Source organism: Pleurodeles waltl, chromosome 3_2, assembly GCF_031143425.1.
Source record: "Pleurodeles waltl isolate 20211129_DDA chromosome 3_2, aPleWal1.hap1.20221129, whole genome shotgun sequence".
Classification (NCBI taxonomy): Eukaryota; Metazoa; Chordata; class Amphibia; order Caudata; family Salamandridae; genus Pleurodeles; species Pleurodeles waltl.
The window spans coordinates 147,726,775-147,748,749 of NC_090441.1; positions in this window are offsets into that span (position 1 = coordinate 147,726,775).

The following is a 21,975-nucleotide window of genomic DNA, read 5'->3' on the forward strand; positions in this document are numbered from 1 at the left end:
CTAGATGTCCTGTTTCTGTTTTTAGTGGTGCCAAGGGTGTTCGTCATTTTAAAATGAAAAACTTCAAAAACAACAAAGCTCAGGCATTTTTAACTCACTTTTTTCTAGAGCCCTCTACTAATTTGCAGGTCACCACAAAGTGCTCCCCCCACAAGAGGAGTTGAGCCCACCCGGTCCTTTAAAAACATACTTGGTGAGGACTCAATGCATGCCCGCATGCCACATCAAAATGTGTTAAGAAAAATACAGGAGTGCTGTCCTCCTGATAGCGAGACTTCTTTCTTGATATTGAGGTTACCTTTCTTGTGATATGTGTGTTCAATAATAGCAATAAAAAACAGACTGGCAGATAGTGTAGTTCTCTCTCAAAGTAAAGCTAAGAAATAGGCAAATGCCGAGCATCTGATGATACATGTATTCTATGTCAGGACCGGAGGCAAGGATTATGCAGTTCTTTCTTCACTCTTTATTATACAGCAGGTTCAAAGTTCAACCAAAAAAATATGAAAACCACAAGTCCCATGAGTCCGTTATCATAGCAACCATAGTCCAATGAAACTCCGATAATGGTAACATTATAAATGCCCACAGTAACCTCACTCTCCCTCTTTCTTCACTGCTCTACTGACAGATAAGTGCCTTTCTGCCTCTGAGCGTTTTCATGCACAGTGAAAGTTGTGTATTTACTGTTTGGATTGTGTGTTCGCTATATTGATATTTCATTTTGTTGTAGCAACGCTGTTGCTAAGACGCGTTGCCTCAGCACGGTAGGCTTGTTTCCCAGCTCGAGCGCAATTGACACGCGGTGATGCGTCGGGCCCACTAGAGGGCGCACGTCACAGATCCCGCTCGTTCGCAGCGCTCAAGTCGCTTTGCACTCGGCGCTACGTTTGTTAACACGCCAGGGGTTCCAGAAGGAGCCTAGGCTCTGTTCAACCCCTCCAACCCTCCACTTTACACTGCGTTTGTGGTCGGTTTATACCCCACAGCGGGAGGTGCGCTCTTAAGCCTTCAGACACGTTATTAAGCGCATCTTCTCTATTTTTAGGCTTGTGGGCCTCGTTTGGCTTGGTTTCTGACAGAAGTGTGGGGGGGCTACCCCTTGATTACTTTGGGTGTTTTTCTGTTTTTTTCCCTCTGAGTCTCGTGATGCAGCCCATTCAAGAGCACAACTCTTTTTCCCTCATGTGCCCTGGTGAGGGCCCTTCGCAACGGGTCCTACCCCCTGGGGTGGATGTGCTGTTATTGCAAGCTATCGCCCAGGCTCTGGCTCCTATTAAGGAGAGCCTGGCGCAGCTTGCGGAGCAAGTCTCCAAAGGGCCGGGCATGTTTGGGGTGACGGGGGTTGCACCTGGTGCATCACCCAAGAAATCGTGCAAGTGCACAGCGGGGCACCTTGGGGACGTCGAGCTTCTCGCGATGATCCCAGTAAGAGTGCGCGCGCAGACACACCTCCTCAGAATGGCTCCCAGACCAGAAAGTGGCTGACTATGTGGCGAGTACAATTCGCCAACCTCTGGACAAAGAGGTTCGGGTCTGACTGAAGGCTGAATGTCCGCGCCCTACCTTCCAACCTCATACATGCAGAGGTCCAAGAGTTACTGCGCAAAGGCGCCATATGTACCTCAACTCTCCACCCAAGAGGCTTTGTCAGCAATCTTTTTCTGGTAGAAAAGAATGACAAAGGTTTTCGCCCGGTGATCATTCTTCAGTCTTTCAATGACTGGGTGGTATATCGACATTTCAAAATGGAGGGCATACACTTGCTACAGGATATCCTCCTACAGGGAGATAGGATGGTCCGCCTGGACCTCAAAGACGCGTACCCTACGGTACCCATATTTCCCCCTCATCGCAGGTTCCTGCAATTTCTGTGGAAGCGTCAAGTGTTTGAAATCACCTCTCTCCCGTTCGGACTGTCATCAGCTCCTTGGTGCTTTACTAAGCTCCTCAAACCGGTGGTAGAATTCCTCCATTCCCGGGGGATTCACCTCATTATTTACCTAGATGATATCCTCTTGATGGATCAGCCCAGAACGCAGCTCACATCCAAAGCGAACATGACTATTGCTCTACTACAGGACCTGGGGTTTGTGATCAACCAACAGAAATCTGATCTGCTTCCCTTGCAGTCACTGGCTTTTCTGGGTTTCCTCAAAGACTCCCAGGCAGCATCTTTCAGTCTCCTGCAACAGAAGATCTCCAAAATCAAGAAGGAGTTGCGGATAGTCTTGAGAAGCATCAGGATCTCGCTTCAACAACTCGCCAGAGTGGTGGGGTTACTCTCCTCGTCGATTCAGGCCATTTTCCCAGGCCCACTTCACTACAGGGCTCTCCAACGCCTCAAAGCCTTCGCCGCGGTCTCACTTATTTCGAACTGGTCTCTCTCAAACCGGAGGCCAGAATGGAGTTGCAGTGGTGGCTGGACCACATGGAGGCATGGAACGGCATGGCCATTTTTGGGACCTCCCCCGACCTAGTCATAGAGTTGGATGCCAGCCTACACAGCTAGGGAGCCCACTGGGGGGATATATCCTTCGGGGGACGTTGGACCCCTCAGGAACTCAACATGCATATCAATTGTCTGGAGCTCCCACCGGGCTCCTTTGCGATCAAGTCCCTGACTCGGGACAGGGTCTCTTGCGTGGTACTCCTTCGGATGGACAACGTGTCTGCGGTGCAGTACATCAACCGTCTAGGGGTCACTCGGTCGAAGGCCCTGGGGGACCTACTGAAGGACTTTTGCCATTTTTGCCTCGCACATCAGATATCCGTCACGGCAGAGTATCTCCCGGGTACCCAGAACTCCTTGGTGGACTGGAATTCCAGGTTCCTGCTGGATTCCAGCAATTGGCAGCTGGATCCAAGAGTTTCCGGGCGATTATGGCTCAGTGGGGTCCTTATACGGTGGACCCCTTTGCTTCCAGTTGGAACACCCATCTTCCTCAGTACTTCAGCTGGCACCCGGATCCGGGGGCGGAGGCGGTGGATGTGTTTCTGCAGAACTGGGGCCCACTCCGGGGGTATGCTTTTTCCCCTTTTCTGCTGATTCCGAGAGTATCAGTCCAGGTACGTCGCCAGGGGGCTACAGTCATCTTAGTAGCCCCCTTGTTGCCCTTCCGAGCATGTTTCCAGCTCTTCTGAAGCTATTGTGTGACTTTCCTCTCCGCCTTCCGGTTTATCCCTCGATCCTTCGGGATCCGATGGGTCATTTCCACCCTCTGGTCCTTCAGGGCCATTTATCCCTGGTGGCCTGGAAGATTTCAGGACTCAATGGCAAGATTGCCGACATTCGCCGGAAGCTCAAGGTTTCATTGCCCAGGCCTGGGCTACAGGGACTGGTAAGCGGTTCAGGTCTACATGGTCTCGATGGGCTCGCTGGTGTATGGACAGGCATACAGATCCTATGGGGGCACACATTACTGATGTCCTGAATTTCCTAGCAGAACTTGCGGCTGCTGGTTTGTCGTATTGTATGGTGAATTCCTTTAGGTCGGCTATCTCGGGGGGTCACCTCGATAATCAACCAGTAGGAGCTCATCCCTGGGTGTGTAAGCTTCTCAAGGGTAATAGACTTTCCCGCCCTCCGCAACCCAGGTACTCAAAACTATGGGATGTCAATCTAGTTCTGCGTCTGTTATTCTCGTGGCAGGATAATCAATATCTCTCTAGGAAAGAGTTATCGGCTAAACTAGCGATGTTGCTGTGCCTCATATCCTGCAAAAGGGTATCGAATGTGAGAGCCTTAGATGTTTCGGGTAGAGTGTTTTCTCCGGATGGAATAACTTTTACAATTGCCCGTAGGACCAAATGTAATACCAGGTCGGTGTCTTATCTGGTATTTCCTTTCGCTCCCAAACTGTGCGAGGTGCGATGCTGAGGGACGTATGAGGAAGTGACAGCTGATCTTTGTCCCCCCGGTGAACGTCAGCTGTTGATATCCCTGAAGAAACCCCTTGAAGCGGTCTCTTCCCCTACCATTGCTAGGTGGATTAAATGGATCCTAGCGGAAGCTGGTATCGACATTCAGGTTTTTGGGCCTCATTCGGCTAGAGGCGCCATGGCCTCCAAGGTAGTTCACGTGGGCGGTAGGTTGGAGGACATCATGAATGCGGTGGATTGGTCCTCTGTCTTTAAAAAAAATCTATTTTAAACCGATTCACGAGGCGGCCTCGTTGGTGGTGAGTAAGCTTTGAAGTTGCATAATCCTCGCCTCCGGTCCTGACATAGAATGTGAAATTTCCTAACTACCGTAAAGGAAAGTTTCAATTCTATTAAGGATTATCCCACCCTACACGTAATACGTGTCCTGCCCGCCCAGAAGCTGTCGTTTGGAAATTGTTCGAAGATGGTATTCTTTTGTTATATTGTGCTATATATACTCAGGTGTATTGATCTTGCATTTTGCTGCGACTAATTGTACTTGAACTATTCGATAGATTTTGTTTTTTTTATGGTCCAGAACCTTGACTAATGCGAGATTACAGGTTTTCAGTTTGCTTTGTGATTCCTGGTTTCACCTGGTTTAATGTTTTATAATGTTCTATATTTTTCATAGGATCGGAGGCAGCGTCCACTTGATGAAACAGATGTCCCTTCGCAGTGAAGTCAGGGGAGAGTGACGTTACTGTGGGCATTTATACTGTTAGCATTATCGGAGTATCATTGGACTATGGTTGCTATGACAACGGACTCTTGGACTTGTGATTTTCATATGTTTTTTTGTTGAACTTTGAACCCGCTGTATAATAAAGAGTGAAGAAAGAACTGCATAATCCTCGCCTCCGTGTCCTCAATAGAATTGAAACTTTCCTTCACACTAGTTAGGAAATTTCGCATTTATGCTGGCACTATATTTTCTCACAGTGCTGTAAAGGCATTATATGAAAGCGTGAATTGGTGTGAATTAATAATTCTACATTTATTTTTAACAACTTCCTGTGATGTCACTTCCTGTGAACTTACTAATTATGCTAATTAGAAGCTTCCTGCTGAACGTGACTGTCTGTGCATTGCTGGCCAGGGATGCTCATAGATTCTCAGTTTGCCTTTCTTTGGCAGTGCTTGTTGGTTGGAACTGGAGCACGTTTCCTGTTTATTGCATTTTATAGCGGCACCCGTGACCTTATTTAGTGGACCAAGTCCGAACGATAAGGGAGGTGTGGCGGAAGATGAAGAACGAGTTGGAGGTGATGCTCGGGTCGCTTTCAAGTGACACAATAATATGGCAGTAAAGATGGTCAGGCATGATTAAAAAGACACAATACATGGCAAGCAATAACATTTGAAGAATGTTGTAAGTAAGAAAAGTTTAAAAGAAGTTAAACGTCTCATAAAAACTTTAAAAGTCGGCCTGCTGCATGATTTACAAGAATGTTGGCTTCGTCTGCTGCGCAGTTGTATATTTTTACACTAGATGACGCCAATAACAAATAAAATACAAGTTTTCCCTCTTTCTCCAGAACACCGTTCAATGAAAGAAACTCATGAGTTCGTCTTATCCGTTCATTTTCCTCCATACGATAGTTTCCCGGATTAGAGTACGTTCCAAAAGTAGTTGGCGGGCACAAGTAAAAAGTTTTTTTAGGAAGCGCAGCTAAATTGTTAAACCGCATTAACTATTAACGTATGTACGGTAAGCCCCTTGGCCCACACACACAGTATACATTTTCCTCCTTGCAGAAGCTTGACTATTACAACGGCCACAACATAAAGAAAAATTACAAGTAAAACAGTTACACATAAGCGATTTAAAGCGCCTGGGCATGAACGTAAAGCGTGAAAGAGAAACACAAAAGGTAACAGAAGTTCGCTTGCAGTGAAACCTATCGGCAGTTGTTGGAAATGGCCTTTTTTGCAGGGTCATCCCCAGTCTTTTTGCCTCCTGCCTCTTATTTTTTCTGACCTGTTGCTGTTGGCTTTTGAAGTCTGAGCACTTTACCACTGCTAAGCAGTGCTAAAGTGCATATGCTCTCTGCATAAATTGTATTGTTGATTGGTTTATCCATGATTGGCATATTTGATTTACTAGTAGTCCCTAGTAAAGTGCACTACTGGTGCCAGGGCCTGTAAATCAAATGCTACTAGTGGCCCTGCAGCACTGGTTGTGCCACCCACATAAGTAGCTCTGTAATCATGTCTCAGACCTGCCATTGCAGTGTCTGTGTGTGCAGTTTTAACTGTAAATTCGACTTGGCAAGTGTACCCACTTGCCAGGCCTAAACCTTCCCTTTTCTTACATGTCACACACCCCTAAGGTAGGCCCTAGGTAGCCCCAAGGGCAGGGTGCAGTGTATGGTTAAGGTAGGACATATAGTAATGTGTTTTATATGTCCTTACAGTGAAATATTGCTCAATTCGTTTTTCACTGTTGCAAGGCCTGTCCCTCTCATAGGTTAACATGGGGGCTACCTTTAAATCTGATTGAAGTGTAGATACCCTTCGGGAGCGGATGGGCATGTGGAGTTTGAGGTCTCTGAGCTCACAATTTAAAAATACATCTTTTAGTAAAGTTTATTTTAAGATTGTGTGTTTGGAAAATAGCACTTTTAATAAGTGAGCATTTTCTTGCTTATACCATTTCAGTGACTCTGCCTGTTTGTGGGTTCCTTGTCTCGGTCAGTTTTACAGATGGGCTGGTTGCACCTCACACTAGACAGTGACACAAAGGGAGCTGGGGTGTAGTCTGCATTTCCTGATGAGCCATCTGTGCTAGAAGGGAGGGGAGGAGTGGTCACTTACACCTGAAAGGGCTGTGTCTGTCCTCACACAATGCCATCTCCGACCCCCTGGTGAGTGTCTGGGGCTTGGCCTGGGAAAGGCAGGATTTCACATTCAAAAGAGACTTTACTTTGAAGAAGGCCTACTTCAAAGGAGAAATTGGGTATGAGAAAGGCACCCAAAACCACAGACTTTAGAACACTTCCGGACATCAAGAGGAACCTCTGCCTGGAGAAGAGCTGAAGAGCTGAGGAGAAGTGCTGCCCTGCCTGTGACTGTGCTTTGTGGAGCTATCCTGCAGTTGCTGCTCCTGCCAGAGTAAGAGGGCAAAGACTGGACTTTGTGTGTCTTCCATCTTGTGAAGAAATCTCCAAGGGCTTGATTTAGAGCTTGCCTCCATTTGTTTGAAGTCTCAGGGACAGCAAAAGATTTCTCTCTGCCAGCACCTGGAGTCTCTAGAGAGACTCCTGCTCGGACAAGTGGTGCCCTATCCAGTCCCTGTGCCCTTGAAAGGAAAGCTGGTGGAAATCCAAGGAAATCGACTTCGGACGGCTTCGGACCGACGCCGCTGCTGAATCCGGTGACACTGCCTGGAACCGACTCCGTGATCTTTGCTGTTCCAAGACGACCTTCGCAGGCCCGATGCCGCAGCAGCCCCGCTGAAGTCCGCGACTCTGTGGAAGTTGCCGCACCATGTCGTGACCAACGCCGCTCGAAGTGCGCGGATTCAACGTTTCGCACAGACGCCGCACAGATCCCCAACTTCGCGCATCGGCTTGTTTTCACTCTTCACCAAGGTACTGTACTTGGGGGTCTACGCTACTCCGTGTCCGGCGCCGCTTGTTGGGAACGACTCCGTCACCACGCCGTGTTAACACCTCATCAAAGCATTTTGTGTTTCTAAGCGCTATTTTTGAGTTTAATCTTTAAAAAATTCATAACTTGACTTGTATATGTCAGATTTTTGTCGTTTTGGTCTTGTTTTGTTTAGATAAATATTACCTATTTTTCTAAACTGGTGTTGTGTCATTTGGTAGTGTTTTCATTAAGTTACTGTGTGGGTTGGTACAAATACTTTACACCTAGCACTCTGAAGTTAAGCCTACTGCTCTGCCAAGCTATCAACGGGGTAAGCAGGGGTTAGCTGAGGGTGATTCTCTTTTACCCTGACTAGAGTGAGGGTCCTTGCGTGAACAGGGGGTAACCTGACTGTCAACCAAAGACCCCATTTCTAGCAGCAGTTATGCAATTATCAATGTAACAGGGTCGATGTCATGCAAAGCGCTTGACTACTGCCCAGCGAGATCGCGCTGCCTACGACATAAAAAGAAAAAGTAGTCCAGAAGCCATGCTGAAAACATGGAGCCTCGTACGTTTTCAGTAGTTGCCCGTTGCGCTCGAGGAGGGCTAAACACCGGAAAAGATACATCCTATGCATGCCTTTCAGTAAGGAAATCAAGCGTATTTTAAAAGGCAAGCCCACGAACCAACCAAACTGATGGGCGTGCGGTGGGCGTGGTACAAATCCCACAGAGAGATTACAACAGGCTAGAGTGCTTGCGAGCTGGACCCTAAAAAGGAAGATTTCGGTCTAGCAAAAGGTTTATTTTGGGAGGTCAAAGTGGCAGTTTAAAACTGAACTACAGTCTACAGCGGCAACTGTTTTAAGTTTCTATTTTAGTGGAAGGCACAATGAGTGCTGCGGGGCTACTAGTATCATTTCATTTACAGGTCCAGGGTACATGTAGTACCATTTCCCTAGGAACTTACCAGTAAATTAAATGTGCCATTCCGGTGTTGGCCACCTTTAGCATTTTTTAGGGAGAGAGCACAACCACTTTAGCACTGGTTAGCAGTGGTAAAGTGTGTACAGTCCTAATGCCAACAAAAGTGAATTCAGAAAACAGAAAGGATGCAATCAAAAGGTTAAGGAGAATACCACACCAAGGATATCAGGTATACCATTCTCATCTGTATTGTTCTCACCTTCGAGCCTAATATTGGAAATCTTTCAGCAAACCTTACTACATTGTGTATCCTCTTCTTCACTTGTTCTCTTTGAACGTCTAGTGCCAAAATATTGGAGTTAAAGTCATTTTTTGCCTGCGGAAAACTACCTTGCGTCAATGAAATGCAAGGTAGGCATTCCATGGCAAAAACGGACTCAAAGGCCCTAGCGCCTTATTTATCCTCCTGTGCAAAAATCACGCACAGGAGCAGGAGGGCCTTTAAATAATGGCGCTAAGCATGCTTAGCGCCATTATTTAACGCCTTGGTATGGGCAGGTGTTAGGGGACCTGTGGGCCTTTTTCCATGGTCTCTGACCATGGAAACAGCCCACAGGTGCCCTTCCCTGCCCCTAGGAACACCCCCATCCACTCGCCACTCGCACCCACACCTGGAGGACACCTAAGGATGGGGGGACCCATCCCATGTAAGTCCAGGTAGGTATTTTTAATTTTTTTCAAAGTGCATAGGAGGGGGCCTAACTTGGGCCCCCCAACATGGCACTGTGCCCACTGGCCATTCCCTGGAGACATAAGTCCCCTGGGCATGGCCATTGGGCTGGAGGGTATGACTCCTGTCTTTACTTAGACAGGAGTCATGTCCATGAGGGATGTGCGTAAAAAAAATGACACTAGTCAGGTTGGAGCCATTTTTTTTCCTCTAACCTGACTAGCACCATTCTTTCACGCACAACCTCCAGTTTTCCCTGCGCCTCCCCCTCCTGAGTTTTTCAGGGAGTCCCATTTTCAATCCTTTGAGAGTTTTATTAAACCTCTCTACCAGTCCATTTGTTTGTGGATGATAAGGTGTGGTGAATTTGTATGTTACACCACATTCCTTCCACCTGGCCTTCAAGTATGCATCCTCTTTTGGGAAACTCTCCCTGGAAAAGATTCCCAGGAGGGCTTTTGCCACTGCAGGTGCTGTAGTGGTCCTTAGAGGAATAGCTTCAGGATATCTTGTGGTATGGTCCACTACCACCAAGATAAACCTATTGCCTGAAGCAGTAGGAGGGTCAAGGGGGCCAACTATGTCAACCCCAACCCTTTCAAAGGGAACCCCAACCACAGGTAGTGGAATAAGGGGAGCCTTTGGAGTGCCACCAGTCTTGCCACTGGCTTGGCAGGTCACACAAGACTTACAAACATCTTTTGTGTCCTCTGACATCCTAGGCCAGTGAAACAGGGGGACAAGCCTTTCCCATGTTTTAATCTGACCCAAATGTCCAGCCAAAGGAATGTCATGTGCCAGAGTTAGGAGGAACTCTCTGTACTGCAGGGGAATGACCAATCTCCTGGCTGCTCCAGGTTTTGAGTCCCTTGCCTCTGTGTACAAGAGGTTGTCCTCCCAGCAAACTCTATGTGAGTCACTGACATCCCCATTTTGCTTCTTGACAGCTTGCTGTCTGAGACCCTCTAATGTGGGGCAGGATTGCTGTGCCACACTCAGCTCCTCCCTGGCAGGCCCCCCTCACCCAAAAGCTCAGCAGTGTCTGCTGCCAGCTCCTCTGGTGAAGGTTCTACACAGGGAGGAAATTCTTCTTCCTCAGAAGTTGAACCATCTGTAGAGGGAGGGATAGTGGGTAGGGATTTACCCTTGCTACCCCTAGCTTTAGGGAGCACTTGGTCCATTGTTCCAGGATCCAAGTCACCCTGTCCTTTTTGCTTTTTAGCCTGAGCCCTTGTCAAAGCAAAAATATGCCCAGGAATGCCCATCATTGCTGCATGAGCCTCCAACTCCACTTCTGCCCAAGCTGATGTCTCTAAATCATTTCCTAGTAGACAGTCTACAGGTAAATCTGAAGCAACCACAACTTTCTTTGGATCAGTAAACCCCCTCAGTTGAGATTCACAACAGCCATGGGGTGGCTAAAAGTGTTGTTATGAGCGTCTGTTACTTGGTACTGGTGACCAAGTAGGTGTTGGTCAGGGTGTACCAGTTTCTCTATTACCATGGTAACACTGGCACCTGTGTCCCTGTAGGCCGGAACCTCAACACCATTGATTAGGGGAAGTTGCTTGTACTTATCCATATTAAGGGGACAAGCAACCAAGGTGGCCAAATCAGTGGCACCTTCAGAGACTAGCACGGCCTCTGTGGTCTCCCTAACAAGACCAACCCCAACTAAATTACCAAAAGTGAGCCCAGCTACTCCCTTGGATTGGCTATTAGTAGGTTTGCTCCCACCACCGCTGCTATTACTAGGGGCACTTGAGGTTGCAGTAGGGGTTGTGGTAGTGGGAGGTTTGGTGTTTTTCTTTGGACAACTGGCATCAGTTGTCCAATGGCCTTTTACTTTACATAAATAACACCAAGGCTTTTTTACTTGATTAGAGGAGGTTTTGGACCCACCACCCCCACCAGAGTGTTTTTGTGGGCCTGATGAAGAGTCATTTTTAGATTTGTCCCTACCCTTGTCAGAAGACTTACCGTCCTTCTTCTTGCCATCCTTGTCACCCCCTGTCTGAACTTTTCTGTTCACTCTTGTTCTGACCCATTTGTCTGCCTTCTTTCCCAATTGTTGGGGAGAGGTCAGATCTGAGTCCACTAGATATTGGTGTAACAAGTCAGACACACAGTTATTCAGAATATGCTCTCTCAGAATAAGATTATACAGGCTTTCATAGTCAGAAACTTTACTGCCATGTAACCACCCCTCCAAGGCCTTCACTGAACAGTCAACAAAGTCTATCCAGTCTTGTGAGGACTCTTTTCTGGTGTCTCTGAACTTAATCCTGTATTGTTCAGTGGATAAGCCAAATCCATCCAAGAGTGCATTCTTCAAAACTGCAAAATTATTGGCATCACTTTCTCTCACAGAAAGGAGCCTATCCCTACCCTTTCCATTGAAAGATATCCATAGGTTAGCAGCCCACTGCCTTTGAGGGACCCACTGTACCATACAGGCCCTCTCAAGTGCAGCAAACCACTTGTTAATGTCATCCCCCTCCTTTTAAGGGGATACTATCTTGTGCAGATTCCTGGAATCATGCTCTCTCACAGGATTGCTATCAGGAATTCTCCTGCTGCCACCATGGGGTCCAAACCCCAACCTCTGTCTCTCCATCTCCAGGTCTAGGGATTCCCTGTCTCGATCCAGCTGTTGCTGTTTAAGCTTCAGTCTGGCCTCTTCCACTCTCAATTTGTTGAGTTCCCTTTCTAACATTTTGTCTTTAGGGTGGGTGGGTTGGGAATGCTTGGACACAGAAGATATATTGGATTCAACAGAGGGAGACCTGCCCCTAACAGCTTGCACTCTAACAACCTGGCCTTCAGGAACAAAAACATCCCTACTATGATGGGAGCTTCTATTACTTCCAGCATTGCTATGTGGTCTGCTAAGGGGCAGATTAGGAAGTGAACCCTGTACACCTCCCTCAAGGGGCTCCCCTGAGTCAGAGTGTGAGCTATCTATCAACTTCTCAGATGAAGGGCCACCCTGTGCCTTATCATTCTCAATGAGCATGTTAAACAGAAATTCTCTAGAAGGCTTATATCCTACCACTAAACCTCTATCAATGCAGAGACTCCTTAGGCTCTTAAAGTTAAGATTGTCTTATGTTGTATTGACCATTTTAAGAGAAGTTCCTACATCAGGCATGATAGTAGAAGGTTTAGGGACAGAAAGAAGAGAGAAAAAGTTTCAGGACTTTTTAAAGAACAGGAAAAAAAACTTTTTCAAACTTTTTGAAACTTTTAGAAAGTTTTAGGAGTACTTTTCAGCACTTAGCAGAAAGTGTAAGAGAAGAAAAGCAAAACGTTTTGGTTAGGTGTACATACACTGAACTTGTTTTGTATATTTTTCTCTTATGAAAAGTACAATATGACAAAGTGGTAAGTAGTTACAAGTACTTATCCCACCGCTGCACAACCAATGTAGGAGGCTGGCCTGGCTTGTAGTGGGTAACAAGGGGTACTTACACTCTGTACCAGGTCCAGTTATCCCTTATAAGTTTAGAAGAGCTTAGGCTGATAGAAGGTAGCTATAGCAGAGCATCTTAGGCTGAACTAGGAGACATGCAAAGCTCCTACTATACCATTGGTGTCATATGCACAATATCATAAGAAAACACAATACACAGATATACTAAAAATAAAGGTACTTTATTTTTGTGACAATATGCCAAAAGTATCTCAGTGAGTACCCTCAGTATGAGGATGCCAAATATACACAAGATATATGTACACAATACCAAAAATATGCAGTAATAGCAAAAGGAAGTAATGCAAGCAGTGTAAAGTTACAATAGATCGCAATAGGAGCACATAGGTATAGGGGCAACACAAACCATATACTCCAAAAGTGGAATGCAAACCACGAATGGACACCAAACCTATGTGAGCTTGTAGAAGGTCGCTGGGACTGTAAGAAAACAGTGAGGGTTAGAAAAATAGCCCACCCCAATACCCTATAAGGTAGGTGTAAAGTGCACCTACAACCCCCAGAGAGCACAGAAGTCGTGATAGGGGGATTCTGAAAGGAAAACCAACACCAGCAATGCAACAACAGTGGATTTCCGGACCTGAGTACCTGTAAGACAAGGGGACCAAGTCCAAGAGTTGCGACAGTGTCGAGAGTGGGCAGATGCCCAGGAAATGTCAGCTGAGGGTGCAAAGGAGCTGCCACTGGATGGAAGAAGCTTGGTGTTTTGCAAGAACGAAGAGGACTAGAAACTTCCCCTTTGGAGGATGGATGTCGCACGTTGTGAAGAAGCTTGCAGAGGTGTTCCCATGCAGAAAGAACGCAAACAAGCCTTGCCAGCTGCAAGGGTCGCGGTTAGGGTTTTTGGATGCTGCTGTGGCCCAGGAGAGACCAGGATGTCGCCACTTGGATGAGGAGACAGAGGGGGTGCCCAGCAGGTCATGGAGCCCTCACAGAAGCAGGCAGCACCCGCAGAAGTACAGGATCCAGCACTAAGAAGAGGAGTGAACCAGAGTCCACCTGAAGTCAGAAAAGGGAGTCCCACGACGCCAGAGGACAACTCAAAAGGTTGTGCACTGCAGGTTAGAGTGTCGTGGACCCAGGCTTGGCTGTGCACAAAGGAAATTCTGGAAGAGTGCACAGGAGCCGGAGCAGCTGCAAATCACGCGGTACACAGCAATGCAGTCTAGCGTGGGGAGGCAAGGACTTACCTCCACCAAACTTGGAGTGAAGAGTCACTGGACTGTGTGAGTCACTTGGACAGAGTTGCTGAGTTCCAGGGACCACCCTCCTTGTGCTGAGAGGGGACCCAGAGGACCGGTGATGCAGTCTTTTGTTGCCTGCGGTTGCAGGGGGAAGATTCCGTCGACCCACGGGAGATTTCTTCAGAGCTCCTGGTGCAAGAAGGAGGCAGGCTACCCCAGAGCATGCACCACCAGGAAACAGTCGAGAAAGCTGGCAGGATGAAGCGATACAAGGTTGCAGTAGTCGTCTTTGCTACTTTGTTGCGGTTTTGCAGGCGTCCTGAGCAGTCAGCGGTCGATCCTTTGGCAGAAGGTGAAGAGGGAGATGCAGAGGAACTCTGGTGAGCTCTTGCATTCGGTATCTGAAGAATTCCCCAAAGCAGAGACCCTAAATAGCCAGAAAAGGAGGTTTGGCTACCTAGGAAGGAGGATAGGCTAGTAAGAAAGGTAAGAGCCTATCAGAAGGAGTCTCTGACGTCACCTGATGGCACTGGCCACTCAGAGCAGTCCAGTGTGCCAGCAACACCTCTGTTTCCAAGATGGCAGAGGTCTGGGGCACACTGGAGTTGCTCTGGGCACCTCCCCTGGGAGATGCAGGTCAGGGGAGTGGTCACTCCCCTTTCCGTTGTCCAGTTTCGCACCAGAGCAGGGTTGGGGGATCCCTAAACCGGTGTAGACTGGCTTATGCAAAGATGGGCAGCATCTGGCCCATCAAAGCATTTTCAGAGGCTGGGGGAGGCTACTCCTCCCCAGCCTTCACACCTATTTCCAAAGGGAGAGGGTGTTACACCCTCTCTCAGAGGAAATCCTTTGTTCTGCCTTCCTGGGCCAGGGCTGCCTGGACCCCAGGAGGGCAGAAACCTGTCTGAGGGGTTGGCAGCAGTAGAAGCTGCAGTGGAGACCCCGGAAAGGCAGTTTGGTAGTACCCGGGTTCTGTGCTAGAGACCTGGGGGATCATGGAATTGTCTCCCCAATGGCATTGGGGTGATAATTCCATGATCTTAGCCATGTTACATGGCCATGTTCGGAGATACCATTGTGACGCTATACATAGGTAGTGACCTATGTATAGTGCACACGTGAAATGGTGTCCCCGCACTCACAAAGTCAGGGGAATTTGCCCTGAACTATGTGGGGGCACCTTGGCTAGTGCCAGGGTGCCCACACACTAAGTAACTTTGCACCCAACCTTCACCAGGTGAAGGTTAGACATATAGGTGACTTATAAGTTACTTAAGTGCAGTGGTAAATGGCTGTGAAATAACATGGACATTATTTCACTCAGGCTGCACTGGCAGGCCTGTGTAAGATTTGTCAGATCTCCCTATGGGTGGCAAAAGAAATGCTGCAGCCCATAGGCATCTCCTGGAACCCCAATACCCTGGGTACCTCAGTACCATATACTAGGGAATTATAAGGGTGTTCCAGTATGCCAATGTGAATTGGTGAAATTGGTCACTAGCCTGTTAGTGACAATTTGGAAAGCAGAGAGAGCATAACCACTGAGGTTCTGGTTAGCAGAGCCTCAGTGAGACAGTTAGTCATCACACAGGGAACACATACAGGGCACACTTATGAGCACTGGGGCCATGGCTGGTAGGGTCCCAGTGACACATACATTAAAACAACATATATACAGTGAAATATGGGGGTAACATGCCAGGCAAGATGGTACTTTCCTACACTCCCCTACCCGGTTAGCGTCATGTATTTTGACGTTAACCGGGCCTTAGGGCCGGCTAGTGCCATTACATAAATATGGCGCCCGGCTGGCATCTTGGAATGGGGCTAGCCGGCGCTATACTTTTTCACGCAAAACTGCGCTAACACAGTTTTGCCTGAAAAAGTATAAATCTGGGCCAAAGTTTCAATCAGCAATGACTACATTTAGGTGTATTAAATTACAACAAATGCTCCTGAAATCGGCGTTTTATTTAGTGTATATGCCAGCTCTCAGTTCACCGCAGTGGTGTAACGAAACCTGAGCCCCCGCCCCTGCAAAGTGCATGAAGGGGGGCCCCTTCCAACTCTCTCAGGTGCTCTCCGGCCACAGTACTGTGCTGAGGGGGCCCCCTGGAGCTGTCGCCCCCCTTCCCCACACTCCCAGCACCGCAGGGGCTGCAGGGGCTATTGTTACACAAGTGTAGCGGACACTGTTCCACCATAGAGGGGAACATAGATTCGAAGAGGGGTACCCAAAGGCGAGATTGGTAAGAGATAGTCTTCCTAAATTCAAGTAGCTTTTAAGCTTTTAACCGCTTCTGTGCCTTGGACGAGGTGACCTCGTCCAAGGCTACAGTTCCCCTGTGCCTTGGACGAGGTCACCTCGTCCAAGGCACAGGGGAACTTGGGGGAGCGCTAGCGCGCCCCCCGTGCACCCACCTCCCCCCCCAAGGCGGGGATGGAAGGGGAAGACCTTCCCCTTCCACCCCGACCCCCCCCCGGCAATCCGATGACGTCAGCGCGCGCACAGTGCGCCAACATCATCTAGTGTTGACGGGCGCGCTGGAAGCCATTTGCTTCCAGCGCGCGAGGAGGAAAGGACACAACAGGTGAGTCCTTTCTGTTTTTGGGGGGCGGGGAAACAGACACGGGGGGAAAGGAAAGGGTTTTTCCTTTCCCCCTGTGCCTGTTTTCACAAGATTCCTGCTCCACGATTGCGGGCAGAGCCCGTGATCGTGGAGCAGGAATCTCCACTAGACCCCAGGGATTTTTTCTATTAGGTTTCTTTTGGGGGCGACCCCTTGGGCAAGGGTCGCCCCCCCTGGGGGGCAATTTTTTTTAGTATTTCGCCCCACCCCGGGGGCAGATCGCCTTTTTTTTGGCGGATCTGCCCCCGGGGGTGGGGGGGACAAAATCCACTAGACACCAGGGATTTATTTTTCTTGTAAAGTTTCTTTTGGGGGCGACCCCTTGGGCAAGGGTAACCCCAATGGGGGGCTATTTTTTTAGTATTTCCCCCCCCGGGGGCAGATCGCAGATTTTTAGGTCGATCTGCCCCCAGGGGGGGGCCAAATCCACTAGACACCAGGGAATTTGTTTTTATTGTGTTTTTTGGGGGTGACCCCTTGGGCAAGGGTCGCCCCCCACGGGGTCAATTTTTTAGTGTTTCGCCCCCCCCAGGGGCAGATCGCCTTTTTTTCAGCCGATCTGCCTCCGGGGGGGGGGGGGGCGAAATCCACTAGACACCAGGGATTTATTTTTATTGTAAAGTTTCTTTTGGGGGCGACCCCTTGGGCAAGGGTCGCCCCACTGGGGGGCTATTTTTTTAGTATTTCGCCCCCCCCGGGGGCAGATTGCCAATTTGTGGGCTGATCTGCCCCCAAGGGGGGGCGAAATCCACTAGACACCAGGGATTTTGTTTTTATTGTTTATTTTGGGGGCAACCCCTTGGGCAACGGTCGCCCCCCTAAAGTGGGGAAAGTTCGTATTGGCCATCTCTGCCCCTATTTTTGTAGGCCCATCTGCCCCCAAGGAGGGCAGAAACCACCAATACAGCAGGGATTTTTTTTTTTTGGTTTGTGTTGTGCTGGGGGTGCCCCCTTTGGGAAGGGTCGCCCCCTAAAGGGGGCACAGAGGTGTTGCCCATTTCTGCCCCCCTTGGGGGCAGATTGGCCAATTTTTTACGCCCATCTACCCCCGAGGGGGGCAGGATCCACTTAGGTACCAGGGACAACTTCTAAGTTCTTGGTGGTGGGGTGTTTGTCAATTGGCAAAGTATTTGTATTTGTGATTATAACAATTTATTTCTTCTTTTTCTTCTAGTTCAACGCTTTTGCTTCCTTTGCTGTGGATCTTTGCGGTTTTGGCAGTAGTTGTTCTGCGGTTTGCATAGTTGCATGTTTTAGGTAAGTGAAAGCAATTTACTCCAAAGGAGTATTGTTGACATGCATGAATGACATGTTTGTAGGTGGTGTACTAAATGCAGTATTGTGTGTTTGACATTGTCCTTAGATTTGAGCACAGTGATGTTTGTGTTGTCATATGTCTAATTTGCTTTTTTCTTTTTTCTTTTTAGTGGGATATTATTGGTGATTGCTGTGTCTGTGCAGAGTAGTTGCTTGGTGAGTAGCCGTTTCAGGCAAGTGAGTGGTATAGTTTTTTGTAGTACATAACTCTTTGTGATAAAGCTACACTTTATTTATTACTTATTTTAGTGCTAGTTGTTGTTGGCAATCCATTTGTTGTTAGGATCATGGCTAGCCGCAAAGTGACCGCTCAGCAGGTTGTTTGCATGCTCTTTGATTCGTCTTCAGACCATGATTACGACACTGACTCTGCATCTGAGGCAGAGGAGGAAGCAGGAGATTCTGGAAGTGAGTTTTCTGTCCAAGAGTATTCTTCTGATGAGGAAGCTACTCTCAGTGCAGATGAAGGGCCTGTGTTAGAGGAGGACATTGATGTGCCAAGAGTGCAGCAGCCTGGGGCTGAAGGGTTTCCCATTAGAAGACCTGACACCTGGATTGCCCCAAACATAGAGCAGCCACAGTTTCCTGCATTTACTGGTCTCCCAGGGTGTAGAGTTAATACGGAAAACTTTTTGCCTGTCCATTTCTTTCACTTGTTTATGGACGATGTATTTTTGGAAGAGATTGTGGAGCAGACAAATGTGTATGCAGAGCAATATTTGCGGGACAACGCTGCCAGACTTAAGCCTCAGTCTAGAGCTACTCAGTGGGTTCCCACATATCTGGAAGAGATGAAAAGGTTTTTAGGTTTGTCTTTTTTGATGGGGTTGATCAGGAAGCCGTCACTGGATTCTTATTGGTCCACTAGTCCCTTGATGGCAACTGCTATATTTCCTGCAACTATGACACGTAATCGGTATTTGCTTCTTCTTCGTATGCTGCATTTTGTAGACAATGCTTTAGCCTTGCCACGAGATCACCCTGATTGTGACCGCCTTTTTAAGATTAGGCCTGTCCTTGATCATTTTGTGGATCGGTTTTCAGATGTCTATGTTTCAGGCAAAGAGATATGTGTGGACGAGTCTTTGGTCCTTTTCAAGGGGCGTTTAGTTTTTAAGCAGTACATTCCTAGTAAGAGGGCACGGTATGGGATTAATTTGTATCTGCTATCAGAAAGCAGTACAGGATATGTGTATAATTTCCGGGTCTACACTGGTAGGGATTCCAGTATTGACCCTCCTGGTTGTCCGGCCACTTTTGGAGTTAGCGAAAAAATTGTGTGGGAACTTGCTAGACGGCTGTTTAACAAAGGTCACCATCTGTACGTAGATAATTTCTACACTGGAGTGCAGTTGTTCAAGGAGTTGTTTAGGGTGGACACTGTTGCTTGTGGCACAATCCGTTCTAACCGGAAAGGCTATCCAAGGGAGCTTGTCTGTAAAAAACTTGAGAGGGGACAGTGCTGTGCCTTGTGGAATAATGAGCTGCTAGCTCTGAAATTTTCAGACAGGAGGGATGTGTACATACTATCGACCATCCATGATGAGAGTACTTCCCCTGTGGCTGTTTGGGGTCAGGTTGCGGAAGTGCGCAAACTTGCGTGCATTTTGGACTACAATAGGCACATGGGTGGTGTTGATAGAGTAGATCAGAGGTTGGAACCTTACACTGCTCTTCGTAAGTCTTATGTGTGGTATAAAAAGTTGGCCCTACATTTATTTCATTTGCCAACTTTTAATGCCTTTTTTGTATACAAGGATTGTTCACCTGAGTCAAGGATGACATTTGTTAAATTTCAGGAGTCGGTGATAGAAAGCCTTATTGTGGTGGAACCGGCAAGAGTTCCTAGAGTAGAAGTGGTGGAGGATGTGGCTAGATTGAAAGATCGGCACTATCCAGATCACATTCCTCCCACTCCCAAAAAAGACTTGCCCACAAAGAAATGTAGAGTATGTGCCCGGAGATTAATCCGGAGGGAGAGCCGGATGTACTGCCCCGAATGCCCTTCAAAGCCTGGGCTGTGTGTGCCTGGCTGTTATAGAAGTTACCATACCAAAAAGAAATTCTGGGAAATACCGTGAGCGTAAGCTGTCTGTTTTATATTTTCATATGGTTCACGGTTGGCATCTCTGTCATGTATTTAGTTAGAGCTTTTGTGTTTGTAGTTTTGTGCTTATTTTATAATTAGTGGTTTCTTTGTTGTTTATAAACAAAAAAAGTGATGGCGATGTGCGTGGGGTGGCGCTTGGCTGGTGCTGTGCGTGGGGTGGCGCTTGGCTGGCGGTGTGCTTGGGGTGGCGCTTGGCTGGCGGTGTGCTTGCGGTGGCGCTTGGCTGGCGGTGTGCTTGGGGTTGCGCTTGGCTGGCGGTGTGCTTGGGGTGGCGCTTGGCTGGCGGTGTGCTTGGGGTGGCGCTTGGCTGGCGGTGTGCGTGGGGTGGTGCTTGGCTGGGGGTGTGCTTGGGGTGGCGCTTGGCTGGCGGTGTGCTTGGGGTGGCGCTTGGCTGGCGGTGTGCGGGAGTCCACACTCCCATCAGCTGGTGTGATTCTTGTATCAGGCATGTAGGCGTATGTAAGTGATGGGCCCTTGAGTGGCGCGGTCTGTCGATGTGAGTGTTGTAATGTGCTGGGCCCGTGGCTGGCGGTGTGAATGGTCTTGTGCGTGTCATGTAAGAAAGGTGTGTGAATGGACTGTAAAGCGGTTGGTGCCTTGTTGCGGCTTTACAGCTCACGAGCTGTGAGTCAATGGTTCAGTTTTTTGCCTTTCAGTTATTAGCAGTGCATTTCATTTTTGTGAAATCTCTTGTTAATAAAATTTGATCCACTGAACCATCACTCACCCTCGTGCCAAATCCAACCAGTATGTGTGGTAAAAATTACAAAACCTGCTCCGCTGTAATCAGGCGTCGCAGCACACCTGTGACACGCTAGGTGCCTCGGGTGGGACCCCGATGATGAAGCATGCCACCAACTTGGTTGGTGGGTGAGGGGTCTTCTTCACATAACCTAAGTGTGTTTCTTTTCACAATTTTAGTGTTTGGCACATCACAGACGTATGTGCACACATCAAAATGATATATTACAAAAATACCTGTGTTTGGGGGGAGGGCCCACCTATGTTTTTGGTCCTGGGTGCGGCCTTCATCTAGGGAAACCTACAAAACCCAGACATTTTTTAAAACTAGACACCCCAAGGAGTCCAGGGAGGTGTGGCTTGCGTGGCTCCCCCAACATTTTCTTACCCAGACTCCTCTGTAAACCTCAAAATTTGCATAAAAAAGCATATTTTCCTGACTTTTCTTAGTAGGATCACTGCTCCAGCACAAAATTCCTACTCCCCAGTTTTCCCCTCAGTCTCCCAAGTAAAATGACACCTCACTTATGTGGGTCCCCAAAGCAGAGTCCGTCCAAAGATGTATAAAAGAATATGCCCTTATAAACCTGCTGTGCTATCCCTTCTATCTCTTCAAGTTTTAGGCCTTATTCTGTTGCAGGCACCTGGCCCACCCACACAAGTGAGGTATCATTTTTATCGGGAGACTTGGGGGAACGCTGGATGGAAGGAAATTTGTGGCTCCTCTCAGATTCCAGAACTTTCTGTCACCGAAATGAGAGGAAAGGGTGTTTTTTTAACCAAATTTTAAGGTTTGCAAAGGATTCTGGGTAACAGAACCTGGTCCGAGCCCCACAAGTCACCCCATCTTGGATTCCCCTAGGTCTCTAGTTTTAAAAAATGCACAGGGTTGGTAGGTTTCCCTAGGTGCCGGCTGAGCTACAGGCCAAAATCCACAGGTAGGCACTGTTTTCTTTCACAAAATGGGATGTGTCCACGTTGCGCTTTGGGGCGTTTCCTGTTGCGGGCGCTAGGCCTACCCACACAAGTGAGGTATCATTTTTATCAGGAGACTTGGAGGAACGCTGGGTGGAAGGAAATTTGTGGCTCCTCTCAGATTCCAGAACTTTCTGCCACAGAAATGTGAGAAACATGTGTTTTTTTAGCCAAATTTTGAGGTTTGCAAAGGATTCTGGGTAACAGAACCTGGTCCGAGCCCCACAAGTCACCCCATCTTGGATTCCCCTAGGTCTCTAGTTTTCAGAAATGCACAGGTTTGGTAGGTTTCCCTAGGTGCCGGCTGAGCTAGAGGCCAAAATCTACAGGTAGGCACTTCGCAAAAAA